The sequence below is a fragment of the Panthera pardus genome, unplaced genomic scaffold, assembly GCF_024362965.1.
Source record: "Panthera pardus isolate Hobbes unplaced genomic scaffold, ASM2436296v1 HiC_scaffold_27, whole genome shotgun sequence".
Taxonomy (NCBI): Eukaryota; Metazoa; Chordata; class Mammalia; order Carnivora; family Felidae; genus Panthera; species Panthera pardus.
Window position 1 is genome coordinate 33,808,724 of NW_026526843.1, and position 20,501 is coordinate 33,829,224.

Consider the following 20,501-nt stretch of genomic DNA (forward strand, 5'->3'; position numbering starts at 1 on the left):
GAATTATCCTGTTAAACCGGATTTATTTTGGTTTTGCAGAGAGGATAGAAACTCAAAGCTCAAAGGCTCTCACCCTGTACTTACCTTGTACTAACTAGGTTCAATCATCTAACTTATCTGTGGTTCATAATTTCATTAAAAAAAAATTGAGATAGTGGGGTGCCTGGGTGGCTCAGTTGGTTAAGTGTCCGACTTTATCCGGAGCATGATCTCGAGGTTCGTGAGTTTGAGCCCCGCGTCGGGCTCTGTGCCGACAGGTCAGAGCCTGGAGCCTGCTTCGGATTCTGTGCCTCCCTCTCTCTCTGCCCCTCCCCCACTCACTCTCTGTTTCTCTCTCTCAAAAATGAATAAATGTTAAAAAAATATATATTTAAAACATCGAGATGTTAATGAATAGTATAGGAAGGTCAAAAAACATTATGGCAGTGTGAAGTTTGCATAAAAACACCAGCCCATACATTCCGGAGAAAATAGGGACTACAAAGTAATCAATCCATTTCTAAGACATAAATCAGGAACCTAGCTTCTAAGGCTCTTGTAAACGCTGAAGAAGGTATTTTTCTTAGATGCTCTGTAAACTGCAAAAACTCATTTATCCAGAAACCTCACTTACATAGAACAAAACTATGACCCAGAAAGGAAGCGAAAGTAATGTCACAAACATCCCATCCACTTCATTAATCATGAAATTGTTTCTCTTTTAAAAAAAAAAAAAATCATGTCTTCTAGTTTTGTTTTTTTTTTTTAATGCTTATTTACTTATTTTTGAGAAAGAGAGAGAAAGCGGGAGAGGGGCAGAGAGAGAGGGAAAGAGAGAATGCCAAACAGGCTCAACACTGTCAGCACAGAGCCCGACACAGGGCTCGAACCCACAAACCATGAGATCACGACCTGAGCTGAAATCTAGAGTCAGAGGCTTAACCAACTGAGCCACCCAGGCACCCCATGTCTTCTAGTTTCTAATTATTTTCTTAGAAAATGGGTTCTGTTTTGCGAATTGTTATTGAATTTTTTCCTGATTTACTCATCAAGAACACCAATATGCAAAAGTTGGGAGGCAATGGCCAAGTCATTGTTGTGGGCAAAAATTGGTAACAAAAAAGCAAATGCGTGTGTCAGTAGTAAACTGAAAATTCATGAGCAATCCAAGAAGTCTTTCTAGAAAAAACGAATTTGCAATTATACCTCAGTTTAAAAGAAAACAGAAAAAAAAATTTTTTTTAACATTTATTCATTTTTGAGAGCCAGAGAGAGCATGAGTGTGGGGGTGGGGGGCGGGCAGAGAGAGAGGGAGACACAGAATCCGAAGCAGGCTCCGGGCTCTGAGCTGTCAGCACAGAGCCTGATGCAGGGCTGGAACCCACAAACTGTGAGATCATGACCTGAGCTGAAGTCGTATCCTCAACCGACTGACTAACCCAGGCTCCCTATTATTATTATTATTATTATTATTATTATTATTATTATTTTTAAGTAAGCTCCAAGCCCAACGTGGAGCTCAGATTCAAAAGCCCAAGATCGAGTCACAAGCTCTACCTACTGAGTCAGCCAGGAAGCCCCTTGGGGGAACTCTTCTTTCCCCACTCTCTATGGTTCTGTTGAAGCTCCCTCCCCAAATGAGAAGGGGTGGCCTTTATCAGTCTGGGTCTACAATAGCACCCTAGCCTCTTGGTCATGCTAATGACCCTAGGACCATCATTTGATCCAAATAAGTCAATTATAGTCCTTCACAATTTTTCCAAGGTGGAAATTAAGGGGAAGCATTCACGATGCCCTTGGAAGATCATCCGTAAGGACGGGTGTCTAGAGATAATAGCCACATTTCTTGACACGTGAGGCAGCCTAAGGGAATGAGGATAGCAGGTGGACAAAAGCTGAAATCAGAAATGTAGAAATGGGGGAGAGAGAGCTTCTGAGGCTTTGTAAGTACCAGTACAACTCCCTACTGTGAAAATAAATACAGGAAACCTCATTTGAAAAGGAGTTAGAAAGCCCTGAAGGGAACTCTCATGCATGTAGCCTGCCTATGGAGCTGAAGGAAGGAAAGTAAGAGGTATCTTGATGAGGGAGCAGATTTTTACATAGGAGTTTCATTTCCTGCTTTAAGAAAAAGAAGGAAGATCCCGCCCTGCCCCAGCAACAACGCAGTAACCACAGCTTGAGCCAATGAGAAACGACTACAACCTCAAAGATTGGCTATATGAGCCACTACGTCTACCATATTTGTTAAGATGGTTGGAATTTTTTTTTAATGCATAAAACTAATATGGCCCAATACCCTACATTATAATACCATACCCTTTTGTAAAGAAACTCAGAAGCTAGAAAAATGTTACCATTGTGGTACTGTAATCCTACACACAACACAAAAATCAAGTAACAACAATTAAAAACATAAATATATAGAATATAAACAAAAATATACATAAAATATGCATCCCAGCCATTATTCTGAATGGCATCTACCCATGTTGTGCATAAAATACTAACTTTTATATTCCCAGAAGAATTTCAAAAGAAGACATCTGCTCAGGTTTTTAAAAGTTTTGATATAGATAATGCACAGTATTAGTAATAATAATAATAATAATAATAATAAACTTCAGTTATAATATTGCAACTCCCAGGGTGCCTGAGTGGCTCAGTTGGTTAAAGCATCTGATTTCGGCTCAGGTCATGAGCTCACAGTTTGTGAGTTCGAGCCCCCTATTGGGCTTTGTGCTGACAGCTCAGAGCCTGGAGCCTGCTTTGGATTCTGTGTCTCCCTCTCTCTCTGCCCCTCCCCTGCTTGTGCTCTGTCTCTCTCTTTGTCTCAAAAATAAATTAACGTTAAAAAAATTAAAAAAAAAACATATAGCAACTTCCTCTTTTCTGCTTTAATTGCATCTTTTTTCATGTAAGGTACAGTAATGAGAACTAAACTGAAAATGCAGACTGGATACTTCCAAAGATGTACAGAAATTAACACAGTTTATTTTATCACCGCCTGCATGAGGACCACATCCTGATGGAAGGGCATAATATCCTTTCTCAATGACCTTTTTGCGTCATCATCTTCTGGGAACTATAGTCATACTTCCCTGCTCTTGAGAGCAATTTGAACTTTATTGAGGGGGAAAAAAAGCAAAATGTTGAAAGTAATTATGGAAAGAAAATTAACGTTTTTGGAAATCGAAAAAAAACGTTTCCCTTGTTGATCTTGTATGAAAACGATTTTGTTTTGTTTGTTTGTTTGTTTTTTTAATTTCCAAAGCTAATCAATCAGGGAAAAATCCCTTCAGTGCAGGAGCTAGTTAGAAAATTACTGTCGGCATTCCACAGAATTAGCTCTTCACCTTTAAATGAGAATATGCTAATCAAGATCTCCACATCAAAGGGGCCTTCTGCAGAGTCCAAGGGCCCTGATTTCGTGTTCTTAAATGTAAGGACTCAGCAAAAACGGAAAACAGTTTTATGTTGAGAGAAACTATCTTAGTCCATTTGTAAATTTTATATGCCAATGTAGTCAGGTAGTATCTGCTCAAATAGAAAATCTACTGCCAAGGAACACTTAATCCTCTGAGTTGAAGAATCAAGAGGAAACAAGAAGTAAAACCCAAACCAAAGATGATGTAAATTCAAATGCATGAGATAGAAGGTCGTACTTAAAAAAAATTTTTTTAAGTGTTTATTTTTGAAGGTGAGAGAGAGAGAGAGACAGAACGTGAGTGGGGGAGGGACAGAGAGAGAGAGAGAGAGAGAGAGAGAGACAGAATCGGAAGCAGACTCCAGGCTCCAAGCTGTTACCACAGAGCCTGACGCAGGGCTTGAACTCACGAGCCATGAGAAGTCAGATGCTTAACCCACTGAGCCACCCAGGTGCCCCAAGGAGAGTTGGGCTTTTGCAAAGGGGTCAGGAGATCACTGTCCCCAGCCTGTAAAGCGCTTGAATGTTGAGGCTATGCTTTGGAGTCCAATGCATTTAGCATGGAGACAGGGATCCCATTAAGTCTCCAATAGCTGTTTGTGTGATTGCACTGAATATTAAATTCAAAATGAGTTCCAATAATTTTTAAAATGGGCACCGTTTGTTACCCAAACGGCAGCTGTTGCACATTTGCTCTCAAGCTTCATTTGTGACCCGGCGCAGCCTGGGAATGCCATAACGCTCACCTTCTGTGCAGAATGAGATTAGAGTATTTGGAGAGTCATAAGATCCAAATGTGGATGAAATTCTTTAATGAAGTCTTTAATGTTCCGCTTCCTCATGGCCCGCCTGTGCACCTCACTCCAGTCAGGGGTCCATGTCATGTAGGAAACATCCCTTGATTATTCCCACTCAATGATCATTCCTAAAAATATCTGTGTTTTACCTTCTCGTTCAAAGCAGGTGTAAAATACACTTAAGCAGAAAGGTAGAGTAATGACATCCAAGCCTACTTTCCATGGTCCGGGGACGCATGAGATGATTTTCATTAAGAGTTAGAACGGAAAATACCTTGCCCCATTAGCTGTTACGTTAAGTATTTGTTGAACGAAGAGATGAATGACAGATTTATGTTTTATTTCTAATTACAGCTCCTTTCTAGTTACTACCGTTTTACTATTGTGGGCCACCACAGTCACTTCACATTCCGATTTTGAGTGCCATGGAGTTCTATAAAACAACCTTTTCCCTGGCTTGAGCTTAACTGGTACACACTTCAAGGACAGGAAGATTATAAACTATGCTGATCATAGACGACTCTGCTTACATCTACTTATTTTTTTAAATTTTTTTTTAGCGTTTATTTATTTTTGAGACAGAGAGAGACAGAGCATGAACGGGGGAGGGTGAGAGAGAGAGAGGGAGACACAGAATCTGAAACAGGCTCCGGGCTCTGAACTGTCAGCACAGAGCCTGACACGGGGCTCGAACCCACGGACTGCGAGATCATGACCCGAGCCGAAGTCGGACGCCCAACCGGCTGAGCCACCCAGGCGCCCCACATCTACTTATAATTCTACCAGTGGCATTTAGACAAGGTTCAGTACAAAATTAAAATAGAGAATCGCAGTCATTATCACTGTTTTCATCGGGTACGTTTACATCCATCATTGCAACGTGGTGGTCTGTGAACAACACGTGGCTGAAACATTGTGAGAAAAGTAACTTGCGTTTCACAACCTTTAAACCTTAAAACCTCACTGCTTTGTTCTACCTTGCAGAGTTTCAATGTGACAGTGTCACTGTGGTGCGAGAGTCCTCAGTGCATGGGTTACAATCAGCTGGTCAATCTTCTGTCCCAACGAGATCAATCACGGTGACAGTTGCCACTATGGCCTCCTCCCTGTATTTTCTAAGCATGGAGGAGGACAAGTGAGCACCTGTCTCCTAGATTTTAGATTGAAAACGTTACTTGAGCAAAGCAGGATTCTTTACCCTCTGGCAGAATATGACCTTCTGAAAAAGGCTGGGAGTCCCCTAATGAACACGTCCACATTGCGATCGTGGTTTTCCTTTAAAAATGAAATCCCTCAAAGAAGTGGAGAATGGAATATAACATTTACAATCTAATCACCAGCAAATGGCATTTAAGATGTTTGTTTCACCTTGTTTTAGCACATTAATAGAAGTCAGTAGAAATTTGATCAAAATATTTATAGAAATATTTTTGTAACAAGAGAAGCCATGCAGGTTTCTTTTCCTAATATAGGTAACATACCAAATAAATATCCATTTATGGAGCTGCTCAAGTAAAAGCAAAACCAGGAATATTAACAATCAGTACGGATATTCATTCTTCCCTTAGAATATGATTGAAACAGTTGACATATTACATAATGTGATAAGATAGTACTACATACTGGTCAAAAACATATTACAAATGATCACTTTCAATGTTGTACAAGGATTCCGTTGACCGCATATTTGGCCTCTATGTTTACTAATCTAAAGGCCCTGGGAATTCTCAACTTGCTTTCAATAAATAGTTCAGGGAATGAGCAGGTTCACATGAGCTCATCTGAGAAGGCACTGTCTGTGTCTGAAACCCTAGAGATTGGTTTGTTCAGGAAGATCAGTGAAACATTCCATTCAATCAGTCATTTCGTTCTACAGTAGAAGACAAAGTAATCTATAACTCTGTTATAGAGCCCAGTGAATTGTCCTGAAACACCAGGGGTACAGATCTATCTTCTTACACTTCTTTCCGTCCCAGAAAATTTTCGTATTTCGTCTGGAAGAAAGGGAATAGCCATCACCCTATTGGTCTCAGTTCAGCCTGCTTTTTCTTTTTTGTTCTTACATACACTCTCCCTTAGCCACTCCTGGCTTTGTTCAAGTGCAAAAAATGAAGCCTGTCTGCTGCCTTTTTCAAAACAAGTTTGCCTTGCTCTAAGCCTGGCTTTTTGTGTTTCCTCTGGCTGGTTAGCCCTCCGGATATCACTGTGAGTTAGGGTCTGCATTTGCCTTCTCTGGTCTTATGCCTGGCCCCTTGCAACACCTTGTAAGGTGTCTCCAATCCCTAGAAGTTTTGGAATAAGGCCTAGAATTTGGATCATGCTCTTATTTTGCCAGAACAATGATTAAGCGCGCGCGCGCGTGCACGCACACGCACACACACGCACACACACACACACACACATTACAGAAAATGATTACAGGTTTGAATTGTGTTTGCTTCTACACCCTGAAATAATTGAGCCCCTTTTCAAAAGAAATAATCTAGTTTCAAATTCGGCCTTTATTTCAAACATACACTTAGCAATATCTGCAAGTGAATATTTCAGCGCATTGTCAATTGATTCCATATGATCTTCACTTTTCCTCTTTCTATTCCCTCCCTTTTGGTCTGAAGTTTTCAAGGATTAGGTGCTTTATAAATTGAGGGGGTAGAATAGTCTAATATGACTGACAGGATAAAACAGATTGATTTAACATTCACACGCAGTATATGTGAAGACAGATTCTCAATGATTTACTTGCAACTCTATTTTCAGCTCTTTTCAGTTAGTTTTCAGCTGTCCGATCTCTAATTTAATGCTTTATATAGTTGCCTCAGTACATTTACAGATTTAAATGTACAGGGCTATGTAATTCTGAAAAAGAAATACACTGTAAGTTTAAAAATTTCCAAGAGGCTATGTGGAAAGCCAGTAGAAATTTCTTAACACTTGGAATTCACTTTTTTTTTTTAATTAATGAAAGGTGCTGGGAATACTTTCCTGAAAGGACTTCAGTTTCCCTTCTCGTGCCTAACTACACGAAAAGTTTTATCATGTGACAAAGGTAAATGAGCTAAGTATCGACTTAAATATTATTTATATTCCATCTCGTATTTTGTGTCTCCTATAGTAAGTAGGCACAGACTTATTTATTGATAAGCATAACGACTTTTTTTAGCATGCCACAAGTTTAAAGTGCAGAATAAATATTAGACCAGTGAAATTAATTTTTTCTTGCTCCTCGGATCCCTTTTCGATTAGATTTAGCTCCAACTTCTCCAGTTAATGGAGTAGAGCACCCGTGTGCCTTATCAAATGTGATATACACGCCACTCTGATGGCTTAGGGTCACTTTCCCTGCTCCCTGCAAATAGGAAAACCCACTAAGGGAAGTGAGCCTATAGCCTTGAACCAGCTGGATTCACAGAGGAAATCTCAGCTTCTTTGGCAGCCTCTGTCACCTGCAGCCTAATGGCAGCTTTCATGCTCCAAAAATATGCCCTACCAGCTTCTCCCCAAAAGGGTTTCCTGCCATTCTGGGGTTGCATCATTATCACGGGGGATGAAAATACGGTCCTAATCCAAGGAGGACCTAAAGGGCACTTGCGAGGAGAAGCTGCAAGTCAACTTAACATAACAAATATATGCTGGGTGGGGTTCACTTACCTGCAAGAAATGTTCTTTTTTGACAAAGAAGTGAATGATCCCGAGCTGACTAGACCTATCTCACTGGAAACACTGGTGATGGAAGTGATTGCCACAGACGTTAGAAAGGAACTTCAGTGATCATTGCCATAGTCCTGAGCGGAGCGCCTGGCACAAAGTAGTCTCACAAGTAGTAACAGCTCAGTGAATCCGGTTTACTCTCTTTTTACAGATGAAAGAACCAAAGCCAACGGGAAGAAGTACTTTACCCAACGACATAAAGGTGGCCAGTGGCAACGCCAGGGCGAGAGACGGGAATTTCGAAGTCCTTATTGATTATTTTTTCTACCATACCCTTCTCTGTATTCATTCAGTCATTTCCAGTGTTGACTGAGAGGCTGTGAACTTGAATTATCACCATCCCGAGGACTTTGTTCATGTGACCTCAGGCCTGCGAGGCCCTGGAGGAAGACAACTGCTTAAATCGGCCTTAACTACTCTAGTCTACATCCATGTATCTCTTCCCTAATGTCCCACAGAGCTTCCCGCTTGCCTCGCAAATTTTGATTTTAATTCAAAGGTTGGTGGATTTTTTTTGCAGTGATTTCACATGTATTTCTTGTGTCATTAATAAGTTTGCATGCTCCTCTTGGTGAAGGGATGTTTGCTTATAGTGCTTTTATATGTGTCAGCCTGTAACTTCTTAGGTTTATGTGGGCGCATGAGAGTTAAGAATTAGCATCTAACTTAATAGCCAAATCGGGACATCTCTGAGTCTCAAAGAAAGTATTATTGACATTTATTCAGTAAGTACAAGCCGTAACCTTCTTGGGCACCCTGGACTGGATGGTCATCCGAACGATAATGGACTTGATCAACATGGGATCAACTAATTAGACTCATTTCACTGGTGATTATACAAATGTCCAACTATGGGGTACCCCATTTTACCCCATTTACCCCATTACACTGAGTGGAATTATTTCTAAAGTAGTAAGCATGGAAAAAATTTTGACAGGCTGTGGAATTCTATTTACTGAATACTTACCTGCATGCATTATTTGTTCAAAAGTTATTACAAATATTTCCATAGAAGATTTATTTGTTGCCTTAGTTTTTAAGCTGCAAGGCTAAAATTGATTGCAAGACTTTTGTTGGTCTTATTTTAATCATTCCAATATTGAAAATGTGGCGGGGCGTGAAAAAAATGGCATTTTCCCTTGATTCTTTCCTGAAGGTAAATTACGAAATCTGATGGCTTTCTATGTGGGGTAGGTGAAGCGGGGTGCTATTAGGAGCTATGGACAAAAAGGTACAAATCTGAAGTTTAAAAATAGATTTAAATTTAAACACTCTATTCAAAAAGTATCAAGACACCTATTATAATTTTAAATTTCCATTGCCATAAATTATGGAGATATTGGTAAAGGAAACAAACAAAATCCATGATCAACTCTTATACAACTAATGACTAACATTTTATAGCATTTACCCACCGTCAATAATCAATAATGACACTGATTATGAAGAAATAATCAAATATATACTTCGATCCAATTTTCATGATATAAATATATATATTTTGTTCAGATATCTAATAAAGGCCAGACAACCCAGAGAAAACAGTCCATAGCTTCAATTTGTTAATATTGCTAAATTAGAGGTTTCATGATAAAAAATTTCCTGCAGCAGAATGAATTTTAAGCACTAGAACAATGGCAGTTACACCATCTGTTCCAGAGAGAAATTTGCTGTCTTGACAGTAATAAAGGACAAATAAGCAATATAGATACACCAAGCCGGCAAGACGGTAAATGCAACAAGGAAAGAAGTATTTCTTTGATAAATTGCACTTTTCGCTGAATACCACTTTCTGTACTAAACAACCCCTCATTCAACTATAAGCAGATGTTTATCAAAGATAATTCATAGTCTTTATCACAAACACTGTTTTGTATTATGAGAGAATCTAAACAGCCACACTTGTCCATCTTCAAAGTTCTAAGAGAAATTAAAGGACATAAGCAGAAAAAGACAAGTAAAAATAATTACACGGGAAAACAAAATAGCATGTTGCCCTTAGGAAAAATGCTGAGAACAGACATTATGTTGACAGATTCTCACCTACCCACGCGGACCTCTAAGAGAAGCCCCTCAACTATGTTAAGAAATTAAGTTTTAAGAGTCTATTTAAAAAACTGTCTGCCCACATCTTGTTATCAGTGTAATAAGGCTGGTGAGGGATAGGGGAATTGTTCAGATGGCATTTATTCTGCATTGAAATAATAAGGGGAAAATAATAAAACCCTGTATTATTATAACACATTCATTCAGATGGGTAGTGGGTCATATGAACACTATCTTGCCATACTTCTAAAGAAATAACTGAAAAATATATACTGTGTAAAAAAGTCTTTCTAATGTATCCTTGCCAACTGTCGGGAAAAGCGTGTCATTTTTTAAAACTGGGTTTTGTATTTCAGTCGACAAGGATTTATGTAGTTTGATATGTATTTTTCACTGATATATTTCATGTCAATTGCCTGAAAATAGTAATATATGAGCTGGGAGTTGTGTGCATTCTTTTATAATGTTGGCCTAATTATCAGAACATAGCTATGACCTGTGAGCCCAGTGTCCTTTCTGGCAGAGGACCCTAGGGACATTTCCTAGGAAGGCGAGTTTATCATCTATAATGTCAGCACACACAAAAAAGTGTGAGGTCTTCCTTCAAAATAATTATTAAATAACTTTTCGTGAATTTATGTCTCACAAACTAATCTTTACTGGATTTTATTTATTATTTTTTTAAGCAGGTTCCACGCCCAATGTGAGTCTTGAGCCCATGACCCCGAGATCAAGAGTTGCACGCTCTACTGACTAAGCCAGCCCTAGGTGTCCCCCTTTTCTGGATTTTAAATGAGTGTCAGTGTATATTTATTTACCACCTAAAACAGAGCCAAATTTTTATGGTTCTAAAAGCATGAGATTCAATTTTCTAGAGCTTTCTTTCACTTCTGGTTCCAAGAATTCATGAGGGACTTCATAGCAAAATTACATAAATTTATCCCTCAATAATTATTTATTGAACTTCTGCTTTATGCAAGGCACTGGGCTGGGTGCTTCTGTAAGTACTAAGATGTATGAAAGGACAGGGTCTTTTCTTTCAAAGAGTTTACAACTTGGCTTATAAGATAACTTTCATGAATACAAAAAAATGGGAAAGTGGTCATTGCCAAGCTGGTAGAGGGAGAGACTGGGGGGGGACTTGAGTGTCCAAAGGCATTATGAAGGAAAGAAGGGGCCAGGAATGGATCTTGCACATAGATCTAAATTATAAGAAATAATTGAAAAGGAATTCTATCGGCATGAGTTTAAACAGACTGTTATATATGGGGAACGAAGAGGTTGGGAAGGCAAGTGTGTCAGGAGGCTTGTAGGAATGTGGACAAATACATTTTTCAAGTTTTATTTTAAGGTTTTGTTTATTTTAAAAATTTAAATTAAAAAGTAATTTTTTGGGGGGGGATGAGATATTAAATGTATTTGAATCTGAGTTTTTCTGTACTTAATAGTTTTTCTTTTGTAAAAAAAAATGTTTAAAAACATCAAGAGCCAGAACATGCTGCCAGGACTGAAATAATCAGAAATGTCTTCGGTCACAGACGCTGGGCACCCCAGTCTTGTTTGGAATTTTCCAAAGCGTGAAGCCTCTCCAGTGGTGGAGAATGAGAATAATGCCACCTTGAAAGGAGCCAGTCCGACACAGGGGATCCCAAGTTATCTTTGTTCAGTTTGATGAAAGTGGAATAGAAGTTTTTAGCTTTCCCAAGTTCCTTGGCAAACGCATCAGCTTGGACAGGGGCCAATGTCTGCAAGATTCTTCTAATCTCAATCTCACTTTTATCACATCAAAGGGAAAAGTGAACTTATCTCTCCTGTCTGAAGAACACTTAAAGGGCAATGTGCCAGCGGAGTAAAATGAGTTTCTCTTGTCATGTAATCATCATGGCAATCTTGGATCCTTGCAGCATTGTCGACCTTATTTGACGGACTTGGGAAACTGAGTCCAAGAGGGGTTCATGTGAATCGCCAAGAGCTACACAGCTAATAATAACGGTGGTGATAATGTAATGACAGTAACATTTTTGGGTTCTTGGTAACTGGAATATGGACACAGTCGCCTTTATTTAGTAGTACCAGGTACTGAGCTGTTTGATTTGTCTCTCCGCCCCCTCACTTGTCTTAGGCAGGGTCCCAGGACCCAGTAGATATGTACCCACCCGCATGCAGGAGTAGCCCACAGAATGACTCTCCCAGCTTTGTGGAGGGATTTGCTCTTGCACTGCTCGATGCCCAGTTGGTCAGGGAGAAGCCCAATGGGTCACTTGCCAGTGCTTGTAGACGGTAGAGCTGGGGCCGGGAGCCCATGCTCTGTGCAGAAGAACCAGCTTGGAAGAGGGGTGGATATGAGACCTGAAACATGTCAGGATCCATGCTTCATTGGCTCAGTACGGCTACAAAATACAAGGGTCAGCTTTAGGGGAAGGAAATGTGAGTTTAGAATCAGGCAGATCTGGGTTCAGAATCCCAGCTCTGTCACTCACGAGCTGTGGAACCTTAGAAACTCACTTGAGCCCTCTTGGCCTGTGTTTCCTTATATGGTAATGGGAGCGATAATGACTTGGTTATTGACAGTTGACTGTCGGGACAATTAGAAGAAATAACTTGCAGAGTCCAGTCTCGTACCTGACATCCGTAGATGTTCAATAAGTAACAGCCATTGTTACCACCAAACATCTCCCGCCTCGCCAAAGGCGATTCTCTTTCTCTTTCAAATTACCATTTGTGAGGAACGTGGTTAAAAATGTGTGGAATTTTTTAAAATTCATACTTTTACATGTTTTTCTGCTTGTCTTATGATTTCCCCTTACAAAAGCCAAGTTGCTTTGTGCCTAATTATTTATGTTGGCTTAAGTGTTGGATAGGACTATTCAAAATTGCTTAGGGACACCTGGGTGGCTCAGTCGGTGAAGCATCAGACTCTTGGTTTCAGCTCAGGTCATGATCTCACGGTTTGTGGGTTCGAACCCCACATCGGGCTCTCTGTTGTTAGCACAGATCCTGCTTCAGATCCTCTGTCTCCCTCTCTCTCTGTCCTTTCCCACTCGTGCTCTCTCTCTCTCTCTCCCTCTCTCAAAAATAAATGCACGCGCGCGCGTGCGCACACACACACACACACACACACACACACACACACACAATTAAAATTGCTTAAATGTTCCTGACCAGAACTTGTAGATCATTATCCTTGAATTATGTGACAAAGACACATGTTTCCCGTGAGTCTGGAAGAAACTCACATTCTCCCAAATGTGCAAAACGGAAAAGCATCCATTTGATATGCCTCCCATTTTTTTCTGGGTTATGACTAAAAACCTGCACATCAAGCAGCGACTGTCAAATGATCATCATTCCATCTTTCTTCTTGTTTTCCTTCATGAAGTCATTGTTGAAATGCTACGAACCATGCACTACTCTAAATGTATAGCCTTCTTGTCAAAACAAGTCTTTCTCTATCACCCTTCTAGTTTTGCCCTAGCCTGGTATGCTGCCTTACCAAATGATGCCCACTGGGATACTTGGCCATCTTGGAATTCTAAGAATAGTCTGGCCTCAGGTGCATAGAACAGAAATAATTACAACCCTTGGTAGGTGAGTCACCATCATCTTACCAAACATGGTGACATTGATACAATTAATTCATTAAGCAATTAAAAATTAAAACAACATGTCCTATACGCATTGTGTATACTCAATTTTAGAAGACAATGCCAACTTTTTTCCCCAAGTGGTTGTACCAATACATACTTCGGCCAGTAATGCATAAAACATCTAGATGGCCCACGTTCCTTCAAATGCTTGGCTCTTCCAAGTTTTTAAAGTTTTACCAATATAGTTGCTATAAAATGTTTCATTTCTTTCTTGCCTGCCCCTCCCCCAGATGAAGAAGTCCCATTACCAAAGTTGGGGTTTAGAGCTTTCCCTGGACACTCGAAAGAGAATGGAATCAAAAAGCAGAATTTTCCCAGCGAAATGAAAACTACAGGTGATATTCTAGACTCTTCTAGGCCAAAGGTTTTAAAAAATGAGGAGGAAGAAAACAATTCAAATGAACGGAACTCACTTAAAGAGTAGGAAAAAACAGTGCACTTCAAAAATTAAAGTGCATATATAGGTTTATCTGTGATGTATAAAAGACCATATTTTCCTGCCTAAAATTCTAGAATAATGGCCACTTGAAGGAGGAAATATGCATTAACCTTTGTTTCTGCTCTTCCAATGAAGAAGACCTACCTATTTACCAAGTGTTGGTTAACAAGTTACCATATTGACACTCTCTTGAATGTGCAGAATACTTGATAGACATAAGTACGAAAAGAGGGAAAATAACGTGTGACAAACTGGTTATTAATTATGGGTTTTAATAGTTTACATTTCCTTTGGAGACCATCCATTTAGGAAGTTGTGGTCCATTTAGTTCAGCATTCAGAAAAATACATGTTCATTATCCCACAGTTTTGAAAAAGAGTGGTTACTCAGAGTCATTGTTTTGTATGTAATTATGATGACAACAGCCTTAATCCTAAATTATAAGATCACTTTCAGAATGTTGTAGTAGAGGCAAGAAATTCAGTCAAGGTTTTTACCTTATTAATGGCTGTCAATCTATCTCTATCTTTGGCGACGTGACACTATTCTAATTACGTCTAATCACGTCCCATTAAAATTATGTACTTGCCTAACATTAGTTGCAACTATATCATTCAATGCCATTTGCTTTCATGGAAGACTGAAATTTGAGAGGAGCATGTCTAACAAATAAAAATTCCTTAATATAAAGACAAACACCAGGGGCGCCTGGGAGGCTCAGTCAGTTAAGCGTCCGACTTCGGCTCAGGTCATGATCTCACAGTTCGCGAGTTTGAACCCCGTTTCTGGCTCTGTGCAGACAGCTCGGAGCCTGGAGCCTGCTTCGGAATCTGTGTCTCCCTGTCTTTCTGCCCCTCCCCCACTCTGTCTGTCTGTCCCTCTCACTCTCTCTCAAAAATAAATAGTAAATATTAAAAAAGAATTGAAAAGAAGCACCTCTATAAACTTTGCTTTCAGATTGGCACTATGATCCAATGAATAGGTCCTCTACCCATGGCCATTACAGACTTTTCACAAGATAACTATATATTTGACAGAAAAACCAAATGTCTCTCTTTTGCTTGCTGTTACCATATCCTTCTAAAAAAATTAGTGGTGACCACACTGTGACGAGCCCTGAGTAATGCATAGAATTGCTGAATCATTATGTTGTACACCTGAAACTAATGTAGCACCGTATGTTAATTATACTTCAATTTTCTTTTTTAAACATTTTTGAAAATTTATTTTTGAGAGCGCGCAAGCGAGGGGAGGGGCCGACAGAGGGGGACAGAGGATCGGAAGGGGGCTCTGTGCCGACGGCAGCGAGTCGACTGTGGGGCTTAAACTCACAAACCGCGAGATCATGACCCGAGCTTAAGTCGGACGCTCAACAGACTGAGCCACTCAGTTGCCCCTTCCATTTTTTTAGATCAACCAGCAAATGTCAATGGAGTCCCTACCATGTCAGAAGGACTTCTGTGAATGTCTGGAGAGGGTGTAAAAAGACAAATAGACTGCTTAATGAGATGGAAAAGAAGGATGGCAGCTATGGATACAATTCATCCCATCTTATGAGCTCACTTTCCGATGGCTCTCCCTCTGAAACGCAGGCTTCGTTGATTTCTCCCCTCTTTGTACCTGTATGATCCTTATTGCTTAGGGCACGCTATTTAGCTCTTTGTAACATTCTGCTTTTGTTTGGTTTCATGTTAATCTCATCTCACTGGTAACATCATGAGCAAGCTGGGAGGTCAGAGATCATGGCCAGTACAACTCCTGAAATTTTGGGGTCAGCACTATGCCAACTCCTGGAACCCCTGGCATAGTGCTGATCCCATAATAGTTCTCCATAATTACTTTGGCTAATTAATCTAATATTCACTCTTTATTCGAACCTCCAAAGACACAAAGGGAAGGAAAAATGATGAAGTTCAGTGTATCACCGTCAGCTACTAGTTCTAGACTGTTCTATTACTCAAATGTTTACAGCAAATTGTGTCAAAACCTCTGAATAATTTAGAGTAATAAACAGCATGCTTTTCCTGTGACAGGGGTATTTTGATATGTTCATTGTAGTGTTTTGCTTTTTAAAAACGAGGTTACGTCATTTTTTGTTCTAATGCAAACTTAATGCACTACCTATTAACACGAAGAGTCAAACAATACTGATCTTGGCTTTATGTAATTTTCCCCAAAAATAAACTGAGAACTTGATGTTCTCTGGGGCATGATATCATAATGTATAATGAAGGAAAAGCTGCCGGAGCCACGTTCTGCCAACTCCTACTATCCAAATTGCCACTGACCTTCCCCTGAAGGCTTTAGAGAGCCTCACTATCCAGTCCTCTTCCTCTAATTCAGTAACCATCTATCACTTCTCACAGCTATAACTCTGCCATAGGGAATGGCAACCAGTCAATTGTGGGAGAGAAATAAACAAATTCTATTTCAAGGACAGAGCTCGATGGTGGCTAGCAGTAACACTAAAGGCATTGATCTGGGAGCAAGTCACGGATTATAAAGTAGGGTGCATAGAAACTTGAAACAAATCGTGTTGGTTCCTTCTCTTTCGTTTGCTTTGGCGCCTGCCTTGGGAATCTAACATACAGACCCATTCCCTGAGCTTAGGAATCGTGAGAAGCAATGAGCTCCATTCGACTTTTTCGATAAGGTTGTCTAGATAGGAGATAGGACACTAAGTAGCTGATCAGATTTTTGAAGCTGTGACTTGGAAAAACCTTCAACCGCATCAGAGTCCCAAACACTGGGCAACTCCCCCAGCATGACTTGACTTTGTAGCCACCTGGTGGAAGGGCATGCTTGTTACAGGTGTAATCACTGGAAAGCCCACTACCAAAGCGTCGCAACTGTGAGACAGAGGTGACAGATCCACCAGTTTATCTGAGCACTTACAGGCGTTTCTCTTCGGAAGAACAGCTATAAATATTATCAAAACCCTTTATCCAGCATCTTCTTTTTTAAATATCTTCTCCATGTTGCCCTCGCCTTATCTATTCTGCCTTATCCCGTTACTGGCTATAACCCAATCAGGTCACAGGCCCCATCGGCTCCCACTCATTCCTTGCTAATTGGTTTCCCAGCTTTTTGTGGAGCCCCTGCCCCTCAACACACACTCCTGAAGTGCCCTTCTTCCCGCCCGATCTACATTCTAAACTCAACTGTCTTCAGTGTTGAGCTCCCAGGCCACTTCTCTACGGTATCACGATCCCAGCTAATCTGACCCTTTCTTCATTTGTGTCTTTTTCTTGGCCTTTATCGCTTTGTTTCCCTGAGCTATCTTTTCAATGATAGGTTCTCTGGCAAACATTTTTCCCCAGAGCATCCCTCTCTGAAAAGGTACGTTCTAGGCCGGCTTTTAGGTAACAATTTAGAGAAGACACTGAAATATCAGGTTTCTCTAGGATACTGGAGTTACTTGGTCGTCTTCTCTCCTTTTAGAATCCGAGGTTACTGGTAGTCAATACACCAAGATCTGTTTGTCAACTGAAAATCTGGCTTACTCTTTAAAAGCATGAGGACTGCCAAAGCTCATCAAAATGAATATTAATTGAAGAAAAGCACCAAGGAGCAAACAATGTAAGGCAGGTGTGCTGTACTTAAATGTTAGCACATCAAGTACCCAAACCAATTTTTAAATATAATTAAAAAAAAAATAAAGTGTAATAAGGCCTAATTCATTTGTATTTTTATATCCAGGGGAACATGATGTGTTTTGTTTAAATGAATTTACAGAGCTAAGTATATATCCAATTTAAAGGGAGCTTTCTTTATGGAAATCTAAAGATATAAAAATAATAAATAATAATGGAAATGAGTCATTAATTCACTCTTTCGTCCAACATGTATTGAACACATTTACCAAACACTTTCATACTATCAATAAACATTGCCTCAACTATTAAAAGATAACTGTCGGGGGCACCTGGGTGGCTCAGTCGGTTAAGCGTCTGACTTCGGTGCAGGTCATGTTCTCAGGGTTCGTGAGTTCAAGCCCCACATCGGGCTCTGGGCTGACAGCTCAGAGCCTGGAGCCTGCTTCGGATTCTGTGTCTCCCTCTCTCTGCCCCTCCCTTCCTCATGCTCTGTCTCTCTCTCTCTCTCTCTCAAGAATAAACATTAAAAAAAAATTTCTAAAATAAATAAAAGACAACTCTTGAACTGGGGCAAAAAAATGAATGAATTATACTATTTTAATAGGATTATAACTACTATTCTTTTGTTACATACACAGATATGTAAGAAATATCTAAGTCCTTAGTGATATAAACTACAGGAAATAGTAGGTGGGGCAGAAAATCAACCCAGAAACTTTGAAGCATGTTCTGAGTATTTCAGCCCTAAACTCAACCTTCTCATTCCAGACACTTAAACTAAAGTCATTTTTTTAGTCAGACATTGTTTTCTGAAGATACACGGTCAACTTCATTACCCAGGGGCCTACCGCTAAATAACTGGAAGCATTATTGGGTCTTATTGACTGCCTTATTGGGTCGTATGTAAGAATAAAGAGCATCCTTCAAGAGAAAATTTATGTAGTTTTGACATTTACCAAGTGGCCTCCATATGCTAGAGACTTTAAGTGGGTTGTTTCATGTAATCCTTTGACCTACTTGTATTATATTGACTTTCACATTATGGTTGAGGTAAAAAAAAAAAAGGCTTAGAGGCATCAGGTAAATAGCAGTGATACTATTGACCATAATAGCAAGAACACAACGATGAAGTTCTGTTTGGCATCTGGTATGTGCTATGTATTTAATATTTTCAGATTTACACACTAGCGGTTTTTCTTTTTTTTAATGTTTATTTTTGAGAGACACAGAGAGACAGCGCCTGAACTGGGGAGGGGCAGAGAGAGAGGGAGACGCAGAATTCGAAGCAGGCTTCAGGCTCCAAAGTGTCGGGACAGAGCCCGACGCGGGGCTCGAACCCATGAACTGTGAGATTGTGACCTGAGCCAAAGTCAGACACCCCACAATAGCAATTTTTCTTAGGCAAGTCCAAAGGAGTCAGGGAACCTTGAATAACTCACTTAAGGCCTCTTGGACTCATATGTTAAGTTTTCATAATAACAACCACTTTTACTAAAATGTGAAAATTAAATGGAATAACTTGTATAATTTTCACTATATTGCCTGGCGTTGAGTAGATGTTCAATAAACAATAATTTATATTATAACTAAATGCAACATCTCTCCTTATTTGATGGAAACCTGGTCCCCGGTCTTTTGAATGTTAAAAAAAGTTTAAAATTTCCTGTGTGTACATTTGCTATTCTTCCTAACTTCCATTAATAAGTTGCCTTTCCTGTCATGGTTAGTCAGTATTTGAAAGTCACGTATAATTTTCTGACCAAAATGTTGGCTTCCCCTCCATTGTGGAACAGTGAAAACTTTCCTTCTGCCTTCTATTTTTTTCTTTACCTTTGGGGATTATGACTGAGTCATAGCTTCTGGTAGATGCATTCCCTATCTTGGAGAAAATCTAAGTAAATAAGTGGTCATTTCCCTATTTATTAGATTGTTATAAGAATTAAAAAAAAATCCTTAAGTTCCTTGTATATAATAAGTTCCCAGCAAATCATGTTTTAAGTGTAATTACTTATGAGAGGGAGAGAGAGAGAAAGAGAGTACGGGGGATGGGCAGAGAGAGAGAGGGAGAGAGAGAATCCCAGATAGGCTCCGAGCTGTCCGTGCAGAGCCCGATGTGGGGCTTGAACTCACTAACCTTGAGATCATGACCTGAGCCGAAGTCGGATGCTTAACTGACTGAGCCACCCAGGTGCTCCCCAAGCGAGTCTTAATTCACTTCTAGCATTCCAATGAAACACAACTGCAAAGCAACTGGACAAAGTCCTTTTGGGATGGATGATGTGAGAAATGGACAGCGACCTAGAGGAAGAGCTTTCTCCAAAGTATTGGGATTGAGTTACTTTTGTACTTGACATCCCATCATTCACCATTTCCAGCTCTGGTGTTGGGTCACGTTCCATTGCCTCACTCTACCGCCGCTTCCAGAGAAATAACAGACACATGCTCATTTCACCTCTCGGCGTGTATGCCTACTCTCCAGCTCATCAGCAATGTGAGTCAGCCGCTGAGGCGTTTGGAGAGGCCATCTTTTTAATCTTCATTCATCAGTTCTTGGCTTCCCTTTGTAGTCGGCTGTGTGCTTTGTGATAATGGACAAAATGGCTTGACTGGCCTGCCCTGCCTGGCTTTGTGATCTTCATTTCACTTTTCCTCAATGAATTTGCAAACCTCGATTCTATAAATGCTTCCCTAGAACCTCTCATCTGAGAACAGTCTGCTGTCACTTGCAGAGAGTCCTGACCTTTCCAGTGTAGCTTTGCCTGGTTTCCTCAATCATCGCTACCCTCTTCCTCCCTCTCGGCAGACCAGGCTTCTCTGAACATTCCAAAATGTGGAACTTAATCACATCCTCCACTTCTCATT

The 20,501-nt window shown here is 40.1% G+C and overlaps 1 protein-coding gene and 1 non-coding gene across 3 annotated transcripts in view; both read right to left on the reverse strand.

Moving 5' to 3' along the window:
• HTR2C (5-hydroxytryptamine receptor 2C) overlaps positions 1-20,501 on the reverse strand; it is a 288,932-nt gene that overhangs the window by 238,051 nt on the left and 30,380 nt on the right. The window lies entirely within an intron of this gene.
• On the reverse strand, positions 12,102-12,230 carry LOC128774009 (small nucleolar RNA SNORA35). Its single transcript, XR_008418489.1, has one exon. It is a non-coding gene; the product is annotated as a small nucleolar RNA SNORA35 (small nucleolar RNA).